The sequence below is a fragment of the Lepisosteus oculatus genome, chromosome 4 (assembly GCF_040954835.1).
Source record: "Lepisosteus oculatus isolate fLepOcu1 chromosome 4, fLepOcu1.hap2, whole genome shotgun sequence".
Lineage (NCBI taxonomy): Eukaryota > Metazoa > Chordata > Actinopteri > Semionotiformes > Lepisosteidae > Lepisosteus > Lepisosteus oculatus.
The window spans coordinates 56,296,656-56,314,857 of NC_090699.1; positions in this window are offsets into that span (position 1 = coordinate 56,296,656).

The window sequence follows — 18,202 nt, forward strand, 5'->3', positions numbered from 1 at the left end:
TAAGATATCTAACATGGCTGTCATAATGTAGTAGTTATTAGTTGTTTTGTAAAATCTGGTTTGTGAGCTGATTCAGCTGGATTTATCTCAGTCTTATTCCTACTAAAACCATTAGTGAGGAATTCTCTAGAAAACAAGAAAATACTTTTGCTATTTTTTGTTAATATTTTGTCCACTTCGTTTGTAAATATTGTATAATTTGTGAGATGGCTACTGTTTCTACCTTTCTTCTGTCACTAGTAACTGTTGAATCGCAGGAGGATCAGTGAGTAATGCAGAATACAGTATCTAGAAACTGTGTAGTCACATTGCCCAGAGTTGCAGAGCTTATTAGGTGATTGTATTCCAGCAGGATCTACTGTAGCAGGAACCATAAGCGTTCTGCACAGTCTACAAAAAGTTTTGGGAAAAAGGGTAAGATTGCAGTTGGCCAGGCCATCTCAGTCCCCACAGTACAGTTGAATCATACCAATATGTTGTGGTTTGCTTTAAAAGCTGCTTTTGAAAAGAGGAAACCAAACTTAAATGCCGATCTCAATGAGGAACGGGAAAAGTCATCTCACAAAGGATGCTAGTAACTGCCTTCAAAATGCAAAAATGAATGGCAAACTAAAGGAAGCAAAAGGTGAGCATAATGTCCTCAATGTACAATAAAAAAAAAATTCATGTCATTTTTTCAATTCACACATGTTATGTATGTAATACTTTCTATCCAACCCAATCTCTGATTTTCTATCTAACCGTAGAACAAGTAAGTGATTGCTTTTCAGTTGTTCTTTCTCAAGTTTTTAACAATTCAAAATAGTTTGTGTCAAATACTGCTAATGTTCCCATTTCCTGTCATTTGTGACTCGGGAAGATTTTTAATAATGAGAATAGTGAGACAGCAAATTAAACATTCTGAAGAGAACATATACTTCTTTGTAAAGAATTGAAAGAAAATGTGTCCTTTAGGTTATTTTCATCCATGAAAAATGAAGCAAAATAAGTGGATTAGGTACCAAATACTGCAAATATTATACCTGAAAAGAAGCTGAGTAGAAAAAAGTGTATTCGTGTATATGTCCTCTCATTTATATGATCAAGCTGTGAACAAAGCGATGACTCAGCTAATAATGAAGGATCCAGTGATTTTTTTTTAATTCAAAGATAACTGAGAAACCAAATCATTCTAAAACAGAAAATCAACAAATGAATTTATTTACACTTCTAAAGAGGCTTTTAATTTCGATGTCTTCAACACAATTTGTTTTCTTTCCACATATATAATAAACACACTGGCTTTGACTTACTGTATAACTATTTTTGGTTCACTGGTGGGATTTTTGTGCTGCTGCAGAAAAAAAAATGATTCACTTGTAAAACAGATGTAAACAAACCCATCAGAAAAATGGAACAACATACCTATATGGAGTACAGTGTTGTGTTTAGTTAGCTTTTGTTGGTATTCTTCCAAGAAGAATAGATTTGCCTTTCCATCGTTAGAATACGGTGTGCACACAGAAGAAATAAAAAAAAAACAATAACAAAAAAATCACGTTGAAACTATTTTCACCATGCAGTTTTTTTCTATTTTTTTCCCAAGGTATTCCATCATGGATGGATTATTTCTCTGACCCTTATTTCAGCTATATGCACACCTACATTCACAGATTGCTTTCCCCAGAGCTTTCAAGTAAAAGGAACATGCGGGGATCCAGATGGCAAAATTCAATGCACAGGCAAGGATCTGAGTCTGAGGAGAGAAGCTGGCAGACACACAGACAACATGAGCCAATGTGGGATATATTGTGCAAAAAAAATGAGAAGGGACCCTCTTGGCTTTAACCCCTAAAAGCATCAGCCCAGATTGCAAAGAAAACCTACAGCCTAGAGGCCATTGGATTAACTCCTGAATGTAACTAACCATCTGTCCCATGTTCTTGGGCAAAACCAAAAGCTTACCAAAAAAGGTAGCCTTCAGTTCTTCAAAGTGTTGGTTCTTCTTGGTTTCATTCTAGCACATTCAGTATTGTAACCTTTACTGAAGGTCCTCTACATCTGATAATGTAAAAGACTAAGTTGATCCTAGAAGCTCTTTTGGCCAGAAGAGGAGCTTTGAAATGCGTCCATTGTTGACCTGCCCATTCCCACTTGGTGTGACAGCTGAGATTGTCCGACGACAACACAGCTCCGCTGCTGGGGTTGTTGATTCCTGCTGCTGAGATAAGTAAGGAGCTGGGCAGCCCAGATCTAAGAGGACAACAACTGGTTTTACATTGCAATAAAAGAACAATTCTGATCCTTTTGAGACGAGGGCATAGGCTTCAACACGGCGTCCTGACCTACTGAGTCCAGGGCTCGGAGCGCCTTGTCTCTTCAAGCTTTAATTATCCGGGTTCCTACTGTAGTTCCTTTTCCAGTTCGTCTTGGATGGATCTTCCGGCACCTGGACCTTGGACTGCGCCCTGATTTTCCCTATTGGACTTCCTTTGGACTTGTTTGCCTGCGCTCCCCCCATGCACCAGATCACTGTCGTCACCACCCCCAGTGTTTCTGCCTGACCTGATCCTGCTGAGTCTTCCCTGATGTCCCCCTCCAGTCACTTCCAGATTATACCATCTCGAATAGGGTCTTTAAACAATGTATTTCATGGGAGTTGGAACCGGCTCCCATGACAACAAGTGCAAGAAATTCTTTATGCTATTATGACCATTTTTTACTTACTGTTAAAATGCAGTCAAATATTTTAATTATGACTAAGATTATTTAAGAAATAAAAATTCAATAATGGTACTTCCAATGCAAATTGTGGTCTTTGTTCTGATCAGATGCCTTACCAGATCTTTCTTCTGGAGTTTTGCGCAGGACTTTTCTATTACTAGGTAATGAGAAACGGTATCTTTGACAGATCAGAAAGACTCATCCCAAGGTTTCTCCATCGACAAAGTCCCTGTTTCCATTTTTTCAGCCTATAGTGCTGAATCCTGTAGTGGAAACGAGACAAATTCACTAGACCCCTGTTGAAGATGTCTCCCAACAAGAAGAGTCTGAAGCTACATGTCTAGGTCAACACAGAACCAGAAGAAGACGTTGTTGACTGACATGACAACTAAATTGGCTGACAGTTGTTGAAACAGTGTTTTGGCTCACACAGAAGGATCCGTAGCTGAAATGTTGCATTTCTTTTTCCTACTTTTCAGAGTGGAATTAACCTTTTGGTCCTTATTCTGTTGCGATGCAAAAATGCAAGAGCTCTGTGATCTCCGGAGGCTGGTGGAGATTTGCAAAGAGGTGGTGTTTGGAGACCACAGAAGATGACCAAGGAAGGACTGCTGTGGTGAAGAGAAAGGGCAGTGAACAGATCAGAGTTGATGGCAAGCGCAGTTATCAAGACAGGAACGGACTGGGAGACTGCACTGCCCTGAGGGAAATTGGCTGAAGAGTTGGAGCCACTGGTGTGGTGCTGAGCAGTGTGCTGATATACTCAGGCGAGTCAGGTTCGGGACGGATTTGAAAGTCTTCAGCCAGAGTAAGGCATAAAGAAACTTCTGGAAATGCAGATCATTACTGAGACTTCACTGCTGTAATCCCAAAAGCTCCTCAATGACAGAGCACTGTACCAGTGGCATAACAGGGTTTATATAATGATGATTGATTAGTGAAGCAACCATTAATTGGATGAGGGGGGCTCAGATAATCGGACCAAGTGAGTTCTAATTTCTCCAGCTGGTATACGGTCCCTTGTGGGAAGGCGCCCAGTTTCCAAGGAAACTGAGGGCCGCGAGTTCCTGCGTGCTTAGGCATGATATATATTCAATATAAAACATTAAGATGGCTTCTGACAGCTCACCAATGCATCTCAATTCAGGATTTTTAACTTACATCTTTCATCGATGAATTATTGAAATCGATCAAAGACACATGAAATGCACATTGACGTTTGCATGAAAAGGAAATCATTTTACACTTTGTCGACACTGATCACTCAGTAGGCTGATTATTTTATTTAGCTGAAGGCAAACAGCAAATTTACAAAAATACAATTACAATCAATATATGGATATTCAATAAATGCATATTTAGTCATTAAATTACAAAACAAATGTCTACATAAGTGTTATGGAGAATATGATCAGGTTTTTTTAAAGAGTCCTTCATATGCTTCTAAATGAGTGAGAAGCCAATACAACAAGCCAGATTGCCATGGCAGGGCATCCTCCCCAATCTTCCATTCCATTATGTGTTTAAATGTGTATAATATCAGTTGCGGATTAACGGAAGCACAGATACATACATTAAATACATTCTTTTTAGATCACTGGCCTTAGGGGAAAACCGCCACTGTTAACACTTCGAAGGGCTCTGTTGACTAGCTTTTCTTCCAGCTCTCCACAGTAGCCAGCTGAAAAACACACCCTTTGTCCCTTGTGTAGGTTCTGATCACCTGACAGCAACAGCGTAAAGCTAAATTGTGTTTCTTGCCAAAGCATTTTTTGAGCTTGTGCTCTACACAATGTCTTTAGAAACAGTATGAAACTTGTACAGACTGATTTGACCTAAAAAATTGGATATAGGTACCCAAGCACATTTGTGGCATTTAGAAAAATATTTTCTCTCAGCCTCCCCCAAATTCTGACAAAACGTATTAATGACTATCAAAAAAATGTTCCTTCAGATGATTTTGTGGTCTAAAATGCTTCCAGAGTATTATACTGGAAAGCACCACTACAGAGTGTTGACTATGTAACACATCCAGCTTACAGAGATCTCATTAAAAAAGCACACAGCCTATAATTACTGTACTGCATGCTGAACATGACATTTCAGGAATACATGTCTCACAGAGGACAGCAATGGTAGGATCATGTTTTATGTCAAAACCACATGGAGGTCTGTACTCTTTAATAATGTAGGATGAATACATAGTGAATTGTGAAGTGGGGAAACATATTATGACATCATGTTTTTAGAAACTATTTGAATATTCTCTTATGACTTTTTTTACCAGGTATTTCAATAAGCTTAGTCACATTCATTTTGTTATCATGTTTAAGTACAATCCTTCCTCAGGAAACTCTTTTGCTTTTCACGTTCCATCTTTGTTTACATCCTTTTGTGTTACCAGCTGAAAAAGAGCAGAGAATCCTGATTTAGAAACCAGACCCTAAGCTGTCAACTTCTCAAAATATAAAACAAATATTTTCAAGAGCTCATTGTGACATATTTTCTCACAGTTGAAAGCAGTGCAGCCTTAAACTGTATAGCATAGTATTACTAAGATGAGAAATGAAAGGAAAAGGACAAAACAGCAAAATAATTTCAATACCAGAAGGAAAAAAGACAAAAGCAGTGAGAAGCAGTCACAAGGGACCAACTTAAAGAGGTGTGGTGAGGTGAGGACTGTCTCTCAGGACCGAGCACATGAAAGACTGTCTCTCAAAATGAATAGTCATGCAATTCATTCCAGGATAACAAACTGTGATAGATTAGACTGCAAATGTGCTGAATAAGGCCCATTCCAGCCAAAGCTGAAACTGAAGGAGACACCACAGTTAAATACTTGGTGGGCTTGTGTTTTGATTGTGAGATTTTAACACATCCCAGTTTGGGATCATCCTAAACAGAGCCCACACTCTTTTGACAAATACAGACATGTTTCTATGTATATACTCCAGTGACAAAGTACAATTACTATTATTCTAACTCATTTAATGAGTAATCCACATTACAGCGCACTAACAGACCTCATTGAATGCATCAGAATATCATAGACTAAGAAAAGCCACACTGATACATCTTTTTATAGAGCCCAACAAATTTAGAGTTTTCAAGTGTGTTAATGTTACTCCAGACATGTTGTTCAAGCCAAATGAAATGGCCCCCTGCTCTTCTGGGTTTCCATCAGATAATTTTTCTCAAGGAAACCCTTTGTCCATTTGGCATTATACAAACAAAAGGGTAAAGGCAGAGTATGAAATGTTGATTACACAATTATCTAAGGTCTCATACATCTTTTGATGGAAACCCAGGAACATATGGATTCCATGCACAGACAACATATATTGAGGGAATTACACCTGGAAGTTCATGGTTTGTCAGCAGAAGCCTTGTGTGATTAAAACCGTTTAACACAGTTGATATAGCACAGTGTTTAGACTACTGTAAAAAAGCTCTGATCATGAAGCATTTCATACAGGCTCAGTCTAAGTGATGAGACATCCAATGTAATTTTGTTTGCTGTGGAGTATCAATGGAAGCGTTGTTAGAGAAACTGTGTTGCAAATTAAAATAGGATTCAGTATTTTGCAAGTGATCCATCTGCTCTAATTAATGCTAGGTCCCTCTGAGCATAATATACATGTGCCACCTTATGAATAGCTGTATTTTCAAGGCTTGTTTCTCTTCTGCAGCAGCAGCAAATGGTGTTACACATTTATTTTTCCAATAAAGGTATATTGTTCAGCTGTATGAAATTGCCTGAAGGGGAGAGAGCTCATAGAGAGCTTCTCTCCTCTCATGGGACTTACTGAGCTGCATTTACAAAGCAAATGAAAAGCACACAATGTGCTGTCCAAACTGTCCTTCAAAGGTTTTAAGAGACCCTAGTTACATACAAGCCAATGTCACCATGGTCAACACAACATCTCTTGACAGTCCAAAATGATATGCTTTAAAAACACCTTTTCACTGGGGACTAAATGAGAACAAACATCTCTAGTGAACTGAAGAAGGGGCCTGGAAGCCCCTAGTCACATAAAATGGTAGAAGATTGCCTATATGAATTTTGATTAAAAAGAAAAAAAATATGTAAAAATAAAACTTTGGTTTTCTGAATAGCAACTCCAAAAAGAGGTTGGCAAAAGATTTAGAGAATTGGACACCAGGCCAGCCAAAACCCCATAAATACTTCATGACAGTTAATTATACTGCACATTATTATTGAAAACTTTTGGAAGACAGGGGTGCTGACCTCAATGGGAGATGTGGATCAGAATGTTCATTCTGCTTATCCTAAAATATCAGAACTGGCAGGAGAAGAACTCAAATCTCTGTCACAGGCAAGTGTTGCATTACAGGACGTGTCTACAAGCTAATTCTTAATTATTATAGTGATTGCCTCTACCTACTGTTGATTAATTAAGCAATTAAAGATCACTCCCAATATTTATGTATTGGGAATATCAAGGTCTTGGCACAGCATGGACTGGAAATGTCAAAGTTGTCAATCCCTTGTCTAGACTACAGTAGTTTATAACGGGGTACCATCTCACAGTATGCAAATATTTTGCAGTTTTAGGTGAACTGGTTTGTTTTAAAAAGGAAACATCTGCACTTACCTATTACAGAAGATCTGCAGTCTAAACATTTACCCATAATTCACTGTACTTGTGTAAACAATTATTTTTAAGAAAATATAAAATAAATATATACTGTATACAGTATACGTTTGAAAGCATGGGCAGCACAGTTGCACAATGGTTAGCATTGCTACTGTATGTCAAAGCTCTGGTGCCCTGGGTTCTGTTCTGGACCTGTGCTACTATCTGTTAGGAATTTGTATGGTCTCCCTGTGTTTATGTGGGTTTCTTCCATATTCTTTGGTTAATTCCCAGTCCACAGACACACTGCTAGGTTAACTGCCATGTGCTCCAGCTCCCCCACAATTTTGATCAGCATAAAGTGCTTAGAAAATGATGTTCTGTATATTTGATATATTTATACTGTATATATATATATCTGTGGGATTATTTATGCATCAGGCCCATGGATATTCCTTGTCAGTAGGGACCCAAAGATGTGCTTATTTAAATATTTCTGATTACAATTCTTAAAGCCTTCTTTTGCCAAATAACACATTATTTGAATATGGTTTTGTGTACTGTAGCTGGCATAAAACCTTTGTTATATTAATATAGTTATTATTGTAATTACCCTAACCTAACCGCTATTACTTAGGATTTTACACTTGCTATGACCTCTCATTTGACGTGTTATTACTGTGTTATTATGACCAGCCACATGTACCTGTCATGTCTTTTGGAATAATGCTTATAAATATGAATGTGATGATTATGAAGCACCCAGAAGTGAAGAAAACTGGGGAAACTGGAAGATTGTCTGGCTATTGGAGCTGTGCAGCAGCTGTGCTAACAACCACAGCACCCTAGTGTCTTTTGTACATAATTGTTCATCTCAATGACTAAGGAGAGATCCTATATATTTATACCAATCCATTTCAATAAGAAGGCTTTAAAAACCCCAATTATTCCAATTGGATGTCATAGCTGAATTGTGTTACATGGCTGTCATTAACAACATACACCCTAAGCAAATGTAATGTTTCTATTGTTTGCTTTGTAGGTGAAGCCTAAAGATCTTGGTTGCCTAAAATCAATTTCATTAAAATGATTGAAATAATGCGGATCAAAAATGTAAAGCAGACAATTTAATTTTTCGAACCCTAATTTTTTCAATCTTGAGGTCACAACCCTTATTATTACACTTGGTTACACTTATTGTACCCAAGCACTGCAGTATGAGTAGGTATCGAATTCATTTTCTTCAGCTTTCAGGGTCTCCATGGGAACTGCAAATACATTGACCCATTCACCACTGTTTCAGACTAGCTGTGAACACGAAATCTATTCAACTGCTTCACAGTCGAATCACTTTTGGTTTTCTAATGAAAATGGAGATAATTCAAACAGCCTTTTATTTTGAAAGGTTCATTAACGCCTGTTTTTTTTTTCAAATGAAGGGATTGAAAAGAAACTGCAATAAATAATAAAAACATCTAACAAGCTTAGAATTTCTTGAAGTATTAATTTGTACTTAACATCACTGCGCACTGGTTTTCTGTAAAATAACAGTCTTGTAGGACTGATGAAGACAAGCCTTTGGTTTATGAAAGGACTTTGACAGCAGTACAAATAACATGCATACTTAAATGAGGTGTAAAATCTGGTAAGCTCAAACTGAAAATCACAAATGTTAGATTTATCTCATCTTGTTAAACCAACTGAATTATCTGCAATGCTTAGCTGAAAGTGAAAAGGTCATAGTGGCTTAACACCAGACTTCTTTTTACACTATAGGTCATTCAAATACTTTCTAATTTTATAATTATTGATATAAGCATTCATAGCCATTTCTATATGTGGCATATGTGCCACAATTCTGCAGGGAATTTCTTAATGATTCATTGGTACAGCAGAAAATGAAAGCTTTCTGAAACCATCTAAACCAAATTAAGCAGTAGTTCAAAAAAGAGCTAAAAAAAAAATTAACACGCATCTGAAGAACTGACTCCATCAATGATATTGGGTCACAAAAACATCGAAATATTTTTTTTCTAAACCTTGGGAAAATTTCAATGTTTCCCTGAATCTCAGTTTTTCTCCAAAACGAAACTTCAGTTGCTGTAAACATCTGCCTTACTGCAGCATTACTTCATAAGGTTTTCTTAATTTTGCATTTGTTTTTGTTTATCCAGCTGCTGCAGCCTTGATCAGTTTCCCTAGCAACACATGCATTGCAGCAAGATTTGAATAAAATTAATCCAGTAATGTGAAAAAAAATCAAGAAAGCTCTACAGCACTGCCAAGCTTTGTGATGTTCAAGGAACACTTTAATTGTACCCCACCTGTACAGGGCAAAAAGACAAACTGCTCTTTCATCACAAACTTCCCTCATCTGAACACCACAAACTGTACAGTAACTGCTTTAGTTTATTCACATGAGGCAGCTCTTATGTAAACAGACCATTCCCCATGACCTAGAGCCATTCATGAACAATAAACCACTAGTCAGGAAAGAAGCCACTGAATTATGTTCAAACATGGCAGATACACCAGTTGTGTGGTATCTAATTTACTCCAAAGAGCTAGCAGATAGGATAGTAAATACAGAGAGTACCTTATGACTACCAGAAATCGGAAACAAATAGGAACTTTCCAACAATAAAACATAACAATTTTATTTATATAGTAAGAAAATGTCTCAAATAAACAAATGCAAGAGTATATTTATATGAATAAATCTGTCATAATACATAAAATGGACGATCAATCACTCAAGGATTATATGAGAGTAATAGCACAAGGTTAAAATATGTAAGGCTTAGTGTAGTCAACCTCATAATGATTAGTCTCACAAAAAAACAGCAATTCATAAAAGATTGAAAGACAGATAAATAATTAGTTATTTTCCTGCATCAATCCTTATAAGACATATACTTGTTTGGAACAGTAGTATAATTCTCAAGAATTAAAATATGAGCATTGAATGTATACTTATCAGAATTGAGAACACTGGGCCAGATGCAGTCCTGACAAGGTTTGTAAAACAGCTGGATCTGTGCTGGAGCTTGTCCAATCTTCATCCATTGGCTCAATGCCAGAGGGTGTTCTTTTGGCACAGGAAGAGGGACAGGCTTTGTGCTCACTAGTGCGCTGAATTTGGCTTCCACCGGAGTGTACACACAGAATCAGGAGCCAGTCACAAGTGACACTTGTCCACTGGCTCCTGTAAATCCACTCTCTTATATTTTGAAGCTGCCACAGTGGGTATTCATTCATTGATTAGTGTCAACAAATTTTGGTGATCAGACAAAATTACAGTTGGGGCTTGTCCCAAAACTTCACCTGACGCAGAGGAAGTCGTGGACAGAATTTTGTTTTAGGTGCCGTCTCTGAGTGCAGAAGATCATTTCAGTTAAGAATGAAATAGTTCAGGTGGGATGCAGCACGCGTAGGCTACAAAGGAACAGGTAACACCCGAAGAAGGCTCCACAGCCGAAACGTTTTGTTTTCTTTCTTCTCCTTTCAGCATGGAATACACCTATTACTTGTTCCTTCAGTTAAAAAAGTTAACGTTGCAGTTCAGTCAGCAGAGGTCACAGTGACGTCAATAGTTCACAGACACAATTGCAGGTTTTGAATAGCATTGCAAAAACAGCTGTGCAGAGACTCAGAATCTTCTAATCATCATAGGTGGTAATTGGTCATGAAGTCATCTAGTATATCAGGCATTCCCTTTATGGCATTTTTCTCATGAATAGATCACTCCATCTCTGACAATGGACTTATGACAGGTAACCACCAGCTAAAGATCTGAGTCCAGATTTCTCTGCCTTTGGAACAGACCAAGAGGTGTTGATATGGGCACTCCATTGCTGGAGGTTTTGGGATTGCTTTAATTGATGGTGGCCCGAATTGTGTTAGAGAAGGAGTGTAAGGTACCACTCTTAAAGGTGATGATATAGGGCATATCAGACAAAACTGTGGAGGAGCTATCATGGGAGCACGAACAGGAGAAGCTACATGGAGTTTTAACATTGCCTGCTGCGTATGCGTTATGGCTTCCGTCAAGTTTAGGACCATACTTGTAATTTCTTTCAGACATGCCTGATTGCCTGACGGTCTGCCTGATTTGTTCATGTCAATAAATGGGTTCCACAGTACAACAAGTCACAGTGCAGTTCAGTGAAGATTTAAAAAGAGTTCTATTTCGTCACAAAGAGACCTCCTGGAGATCAGACTGACAGAGTGATTCTCTCCCTATCTCATCTACTTCCTGTTGTTCACATGCACCTTTCATACATATCCTCCAAGGGCCCCAAAGGTGTTGGGGTATCCTAGGATCAATATATTTAGAGTTAACCTCTTGCTGCTCCCTACGGACCATATATGTGAAACAACAGTATGCTTGTTCGGTCTGTCAGATTGTTTTGTGACTATACAGCATGTCCTTCACACAGGAACACCCTTCATACAGTGCAAACCTTACACAGACAGAAAATCCTACTAACATAGAAAATATTACACCACAGTAGATCAAAATATTCTCAGTACTTTTTACTTTATGTGGTGTTCCGTGAATATTTTGAGCAACTGAGAACAGATATTTGCAACACTAACCTGCAAGAGACATCCATGTAAAGAAACATGACCATGATTTTCATATCATGCAGAACTAGGGTAGACTTCTATAAAATCTTATCACTGTTTAAACAGCTGTAAGAGGGCTGTAGGTGCAAGGCTGCAGTTCTTGTCTGAACTCACCTCACCAATTAATCAAAGATAAGGGAAAGCTTGCAGTTAACTGTCAACCTCTGCTTTATAGGAAGAGAGCAGAGCCTCTGTATTGCAATGTATCAGAAGGATGTTGTAACGAACAGTTCAAGTTTCCAGACCCTATGCGGACAACACAATCCGGAATAGTGAGGAAACACTGGGGAAAAAGCTATGCAGGAAACGGGGATCAAAACAGGGGGGACATGTCCTAGGTGCGCTGGTGTTCAGGGGAGTGAGTCCTGGGCAAACAATCCAGTAGAAATCCAAAGGGAGAGTGCAAACACGAGCAAAGTCCAAAGCCGGGGGGTCCATCCAAAAACAGACAAGATAAAAACTAGAACCGGGTCAGAACCGGCGGAACGGGAACGGGAACGGGAGCAGAGAATAAAACCTTAACAGGACCAGGCACTTCCAGGTCCCGGACTCGCACAATACGGAGATCAGATGCAGAGCCCGGATTAGCGTCAGCACCTTGCTTTTAAGGTGGACTGGGATCAGGGGACAGGTGCGGGGAATGAGGCAAACAAGGAAGAGCCAGAGCATCCTTAAGAAAGAGGGACTATAATCGTGACAGATGTACAGATGCAGCCATTCAAAGTGCGCGGTACAGACACGTACCGGAGGTAATTGGCTAGGGAGTCGCGCATTTTGACACAAGATGACGCGGGGTACCGCGGTACGTGATTGGTTGACCGACAGGGGCACTCGTGGTCCGTTGGTCTGTCGTAGAAAGATTTACAGTAAACGTCTTTACTGTGCCCGTTGTAGTATTGAATATTCATATGGAATTTTACCACTGAAGGGAAATCTTAGTAGCTGAACATAAAAAGAATAGGAGCATACTGTAACGCGTGTGAAGGCCATAAACGATATTAATTTTGGAACATAAACATACAGTATATGGCTGGTCTCGGTACTTTAAAGAAAACATACACGGAACATGGTTTCATTATGACCAGAATCGGTCCTGAGATATTTTTAACTTGATTTACAGTATTTGAGAGGTATGTCTTGACACCAATACTACGTAAATACTGCTCACGTATATGTTTCTAGGTTTATATTATGCATTTCATACGGTCAAATTACTTTTGAGCAACTGATAAGAAGCGCGAAACGGTATGCCCAGGGCGTTTTAGTTTTCGTTTTGTTTTAATGCAGTGCGGGGACTCTGCTTTAACTATATCGCCGTGGGTTGATTAGAGATATCAAGTACATACAAGTCATTTTTTAAATGTTGTAGTTCATCTTGTGAAAATTTTACGAGTACATCATCTGTCAACAATTACACAGGTTCTGTTTCCATATTGCGGATTTTGGTTACATAATATTATTTTCTAATTTCACGTTGTGAATATATGATTTGGGCAAACAGAGCCGCAAAGAAGTACATTATGTTTTTTTTTGCAGTTTTATCTAGAACAAGCGATGCTTAAACCTTTGTCTGATACTTGTGAAACTATCCACACGACAGTTGACTTCAGTGATGTCACTGATGGGATGTTTCTAAAAATCCATCCACTGTAAAACGTCTTCTCCAGTTGTCCTGCATATGTATTCGCTAATGAAGCTGTGTGTTCTGAGCCTGGTTCTCTACATTTCTGTATGAACCAGCTTAGAGGGCTAAAGACAGCTTGTGTTTAAATTGAGTGTAAGGTAATTTATGCTTCTAAAGTCATGGTCAGCATTTATTATTGTACTGTGCTGTAAACTTGTTCTGTGCCTAATTACATTATTTTATAGCTTTATCAAATCTGTACATTGTCTGTCGATAATGTTTCTGTAGTGCTTTTTCAGCACTCAGCATGTGACCGTGCCGGTGGTGCTGTGGGTTAGGTTCCTGACTCCCATGTCACACGGTCTGTGATTGAATCCCATGGAACTATGACTTTATTTTTTGACAAACATTTCTTTGAAAAAATGAAACGTTTCCCTTGGTCAGAGATTAAATAAAACCTCACTCGCACCAAACAAATTTAAATTTCTAAATATCACAACATGATCGAATTTAAGTCTTTTTAATAACAATGAATAGTCACCTATGCGTTACAAAATAAACATTTATATTGATTTGAATCGCGTTTTAATTTAAATCGTAAACGCGTGCTTAAATATATGTGTTTAAAGGCGATATACTGTATAAAAGCGCTGATTCTTATGGAATGTGTTCCGCCGGGGATTCAAAAAAATTTTTTTTTTTAATCGCGTATCTAAGGAAAATTGCAGTATAACTTTGTTCATGCACAAACAGTGGCATGTTACAATTATTAATTTGGGTCTCCTCTTGCCAGAAAGCTCTAAATTGCATTTTGAGTGCGGTTTTTGACTTTTACTAAATTGCAACCCATAAATAAAGCTGATACAGTTTAGACTTACTGTATTTCAAACTGTATTACAGCATCACATTGGACAATGCAACGTAAATTGCAAAAATGCACTTGGAATCTGTCCAAGCCCTACTACGAAAATTATTTAAACTGCGACACTTATCATTCATCTTTAAATAAACTTTATTTTATATAGTGTTTTAAGCGAATAGGTAATTAGATTGCTCATAAACCTAATCGCTTTTTCTACATAAACACAGCGTGATTGCTCTCTGAAAATGCTTTTTCTTTATATTTAGGCTCAGATTTCAACTATAGATCATATTATTATAAACTTTCTTGGAAAAATGTATTTTATGTAAACCATGTTTGCTATTAATTCATTTAGGGCTAGAATACGTTCATTGTCTTCCAATCGAGTCGAGTTGACATTGGAAGCTTGCCACGCCCGGACTGTTACACCAACGCATTAGCATGTTAAAGCGATTTCATTGAGGAGCCTAGCTTTCTTAACTAGTAAGTACTGTACTTCCTACTTTGAAAATACCTGTGAAACCGGTTTAATTCGTCACAGCCAGCACTCCCGCAGAGAAGGGGGTTGTACTCGTTAATGTCCGATGACATACAAGTGGAAAGATTACAGATTTTAATCCTCTTTTTTCTGAACCAGGGAAAATCTAATCATGTTTCTCTATAACAATAATAAAAAAATTTATACCCATTGTTTCTCAATTCACCTCTGACGGCCACAACCACTCTAATCTCTCTGTCTGTGTTCTCAAAGACGGTTTTCCGAACTCATACATCAGAAAGACCACCGAAACTAAAATTATTCTGCAGCTAGGATCACACATTCTCCCTTCCCTTAACGACAGATTACTGTTCTTTTAAATTTTCTCCATTCATTGGAAGATTCATTTCACACCTCTCTGCACCCATTCTGACTTCACACCTCTTGGCCTCTCTTTCTGTCCCCTGCTCCTGCCTCTCACTCCTCCTTCCTCCCAACCTTTGTTCTCCCGCTACTTTACCTTTGCCTACTGCCCTGTCTCTCACACACCTGAAGAAGGCTCCACGGCCGAAACGTTGTGTTCTCTTTCTTCTTTTTTTCAGCATGGAATAAACCTATTACTTGTTCCTTTGAAAACAAACTAGCTACATTTTTAACACACTTTATAATACACCACTTTTTTGTTGTATCCCAAGTGATTTGAAGCATTTCTGTTTTAATTGAACTTCTAGAGTTATTTCTCCAATGTTTAGGAGGATATCGCCATAATAAGGGCATGCTTGTCATATGCTAAAAGAATAGCTTATAACAGGAAATGCAAAGTCTGTCTTTTTAAAAAAGCTCCTTTAAAGCCTGTGCCCCAGAAGGTCCATTTATGTTGAGCTGTGAAAGTGCTTTACAGTTAAAACCTTGTGTAAATGGTTAAAAGCAATGATCCAGGGACCAAAGGTGATTCAGGAGCCTAGAACCAATATTTGTGTGATCGGTGCAGTCAGATGTTGAAATTTGTTCCCCGTTTTTGAAAAAGTCCCACTGTATGCTATTCCTTTTATTTACAATAAGAATCTAGGAACCTCTAGGAGACATCAACTGCAAAGTGACATGACTGAGAGCCTCTTGAGTCCTGCAGATACAGGGTACCTCATAATTTTAATAAAATCAAATGTGTACTGTACGTGTAAAACTGAAGCTGACCTAACAACCATCCCCTTTTCTGCAGAGCGTGTTTAATTGTACTCTTTCAGCACATCAGTTTTTTTTCCCCCAACAACTTTCCAGAGGAGCTATAAATATTTTAAATAAATACACACAGTATTGTTCATAAGGTCTGCTATTTGAGGTCCAGTTATTTAGATGCATACATCTTATTTTATCTCAGCTTTTCAGCTGAGATACACAGATCATACATAAACAATGCAGTAAAAAAATGTCTCATCAAGTATTTAATCATTAGGTACAGATGCAGCCATTCAAAATGAGCGGTAAAAACCTGCAGTACAGTAACCAACCCGCAGGGCACCGCAGGGCAATTGATTGGCTGGCCAAAATGACCGACAGGGGCACTCGTGGTGCATTGGTTGGTAGTGAAAAGATTTAATCATTTAATGTCTTTACTGTGCACATTTCAATCCGCTTAGTTTTGAATATTTATATGAAATTTTACCACTAAAGGGAAATTTTAGTAGCTGAGCATAAAAAGAAGAGGAGCATAACGCATCTGAAGGTCATAAACGATATTAATTTTGGAACATAAACATACAGTATATAGCTGGTCTTGGTACTTTAAAGAAAAAAATACACACCAGTATTCCATTTCTCCCTAAACATTTTAAGCTTTGAAGTCTTTAACTAACGTGATACCGGAGTCAACAAGCATACTTTTAGAATTTGATTAAAAGGGAATATAATATGGAATCGCGTATCTAAAGAATTTAATAACGGTATGATTATATCCGTGTACTGCGACAGGACTGTGTAGAGCTGTTTCGCCTGCCTGTTCATGCGAGCTGTCTTGTAGCCTACTGGTCTAGGTGTGTGACTACCAACTGGCAGGTTGTGTGTTTGAATCCAGCTGGTGCTGGACTTTTCTTTTAACAAACATTTCTTCGAAAAAATAGAATAGCAATATTATGGACAATCAATTGACTTTTATATTTCAAAATATCGCAACATGATCGATATTTGCGATATTTTGAACATATCTTCCCTTCTGACAGCGGTTCCTGCTTCTATTGTGTGTGTGTGTGCAACAGAGTACATTTTTATAGAGAAATGGAGGCTGGACAGTATGCATTACAATATAAACATTTATATTGATTTAAATTGTGTTCTGATTTAAATCGCAAATGCGTGTTTAATTATATGTTTTTTAATCAAAATCAGGCTAATGCATTTCTACATTTTCTGTATGAACCAGCTTAGAGGTTCATACAGAAAGACAGCTTGTGTTTAAATTGAGTGTAAGGTAATTTATGCTTCTAAAGTCATGGTCAGCATTTATTATTGTACTGTGCTGTAAACTTTTTCTGTGCCTAGTCACATTATTTTATAGCGTTTTTATTGCGTTATTAAATCCGGTGGCGCTGTGTGTTAGTTTCCTGACTCTCATGTCACATGGTCTGTGATTGAATCCCATGGTACTATGACTTTATTTTTTAACAAACATTTCTTTGAAAAAATGAAACGTTTCCCTTGGTCAGAGATTAAATAAAACCTCACTCGCACCAAACAAATTTATATTTCTAAATATCACAAAATACGTTCATTGTCTTCCAATCGAGTCGAGTTGACATTGGAAGCCTGCCACACTCGGACTGTTAAACCAACGCATTAGCACGTCAAAGCCCATTGAGGGTATTGAGCCAGTATTGGCTTTAGTATTCCCCCCCTCTCCCCTCAATTCAATTCAATTCAAGGTGTTTTATTTGCATGACAGATGGGTACAAGCAGTGTTGGGTATGTATATTGTAACGCTTACGGCAGACAGGCACTGTGTAAGAGCTGGCGCACCAGAGCAGCGCACCGAGGGAGCGTCTGCATTTATAACTTAGTTTTTAAAATTAGTCAAGCAATATGAAACATCTCCTTTTACTTTTAAGTCCCTTAAATACATTGAGCACAGCTTTCTCACCACTTAAGATTGCTTTTGATACCATCCTTACACAAAGCAGAAGGGAGATCTTAGTGTCTGAGCATAAAAAGAATAGGAGCATACTGCAACGCGTGTGAAGTCCATAAACGATATTAATTTTGGAACTTAAACATACAGTATATGGCTGGTCTCGGTACTTTAAAGAAAACATACACAC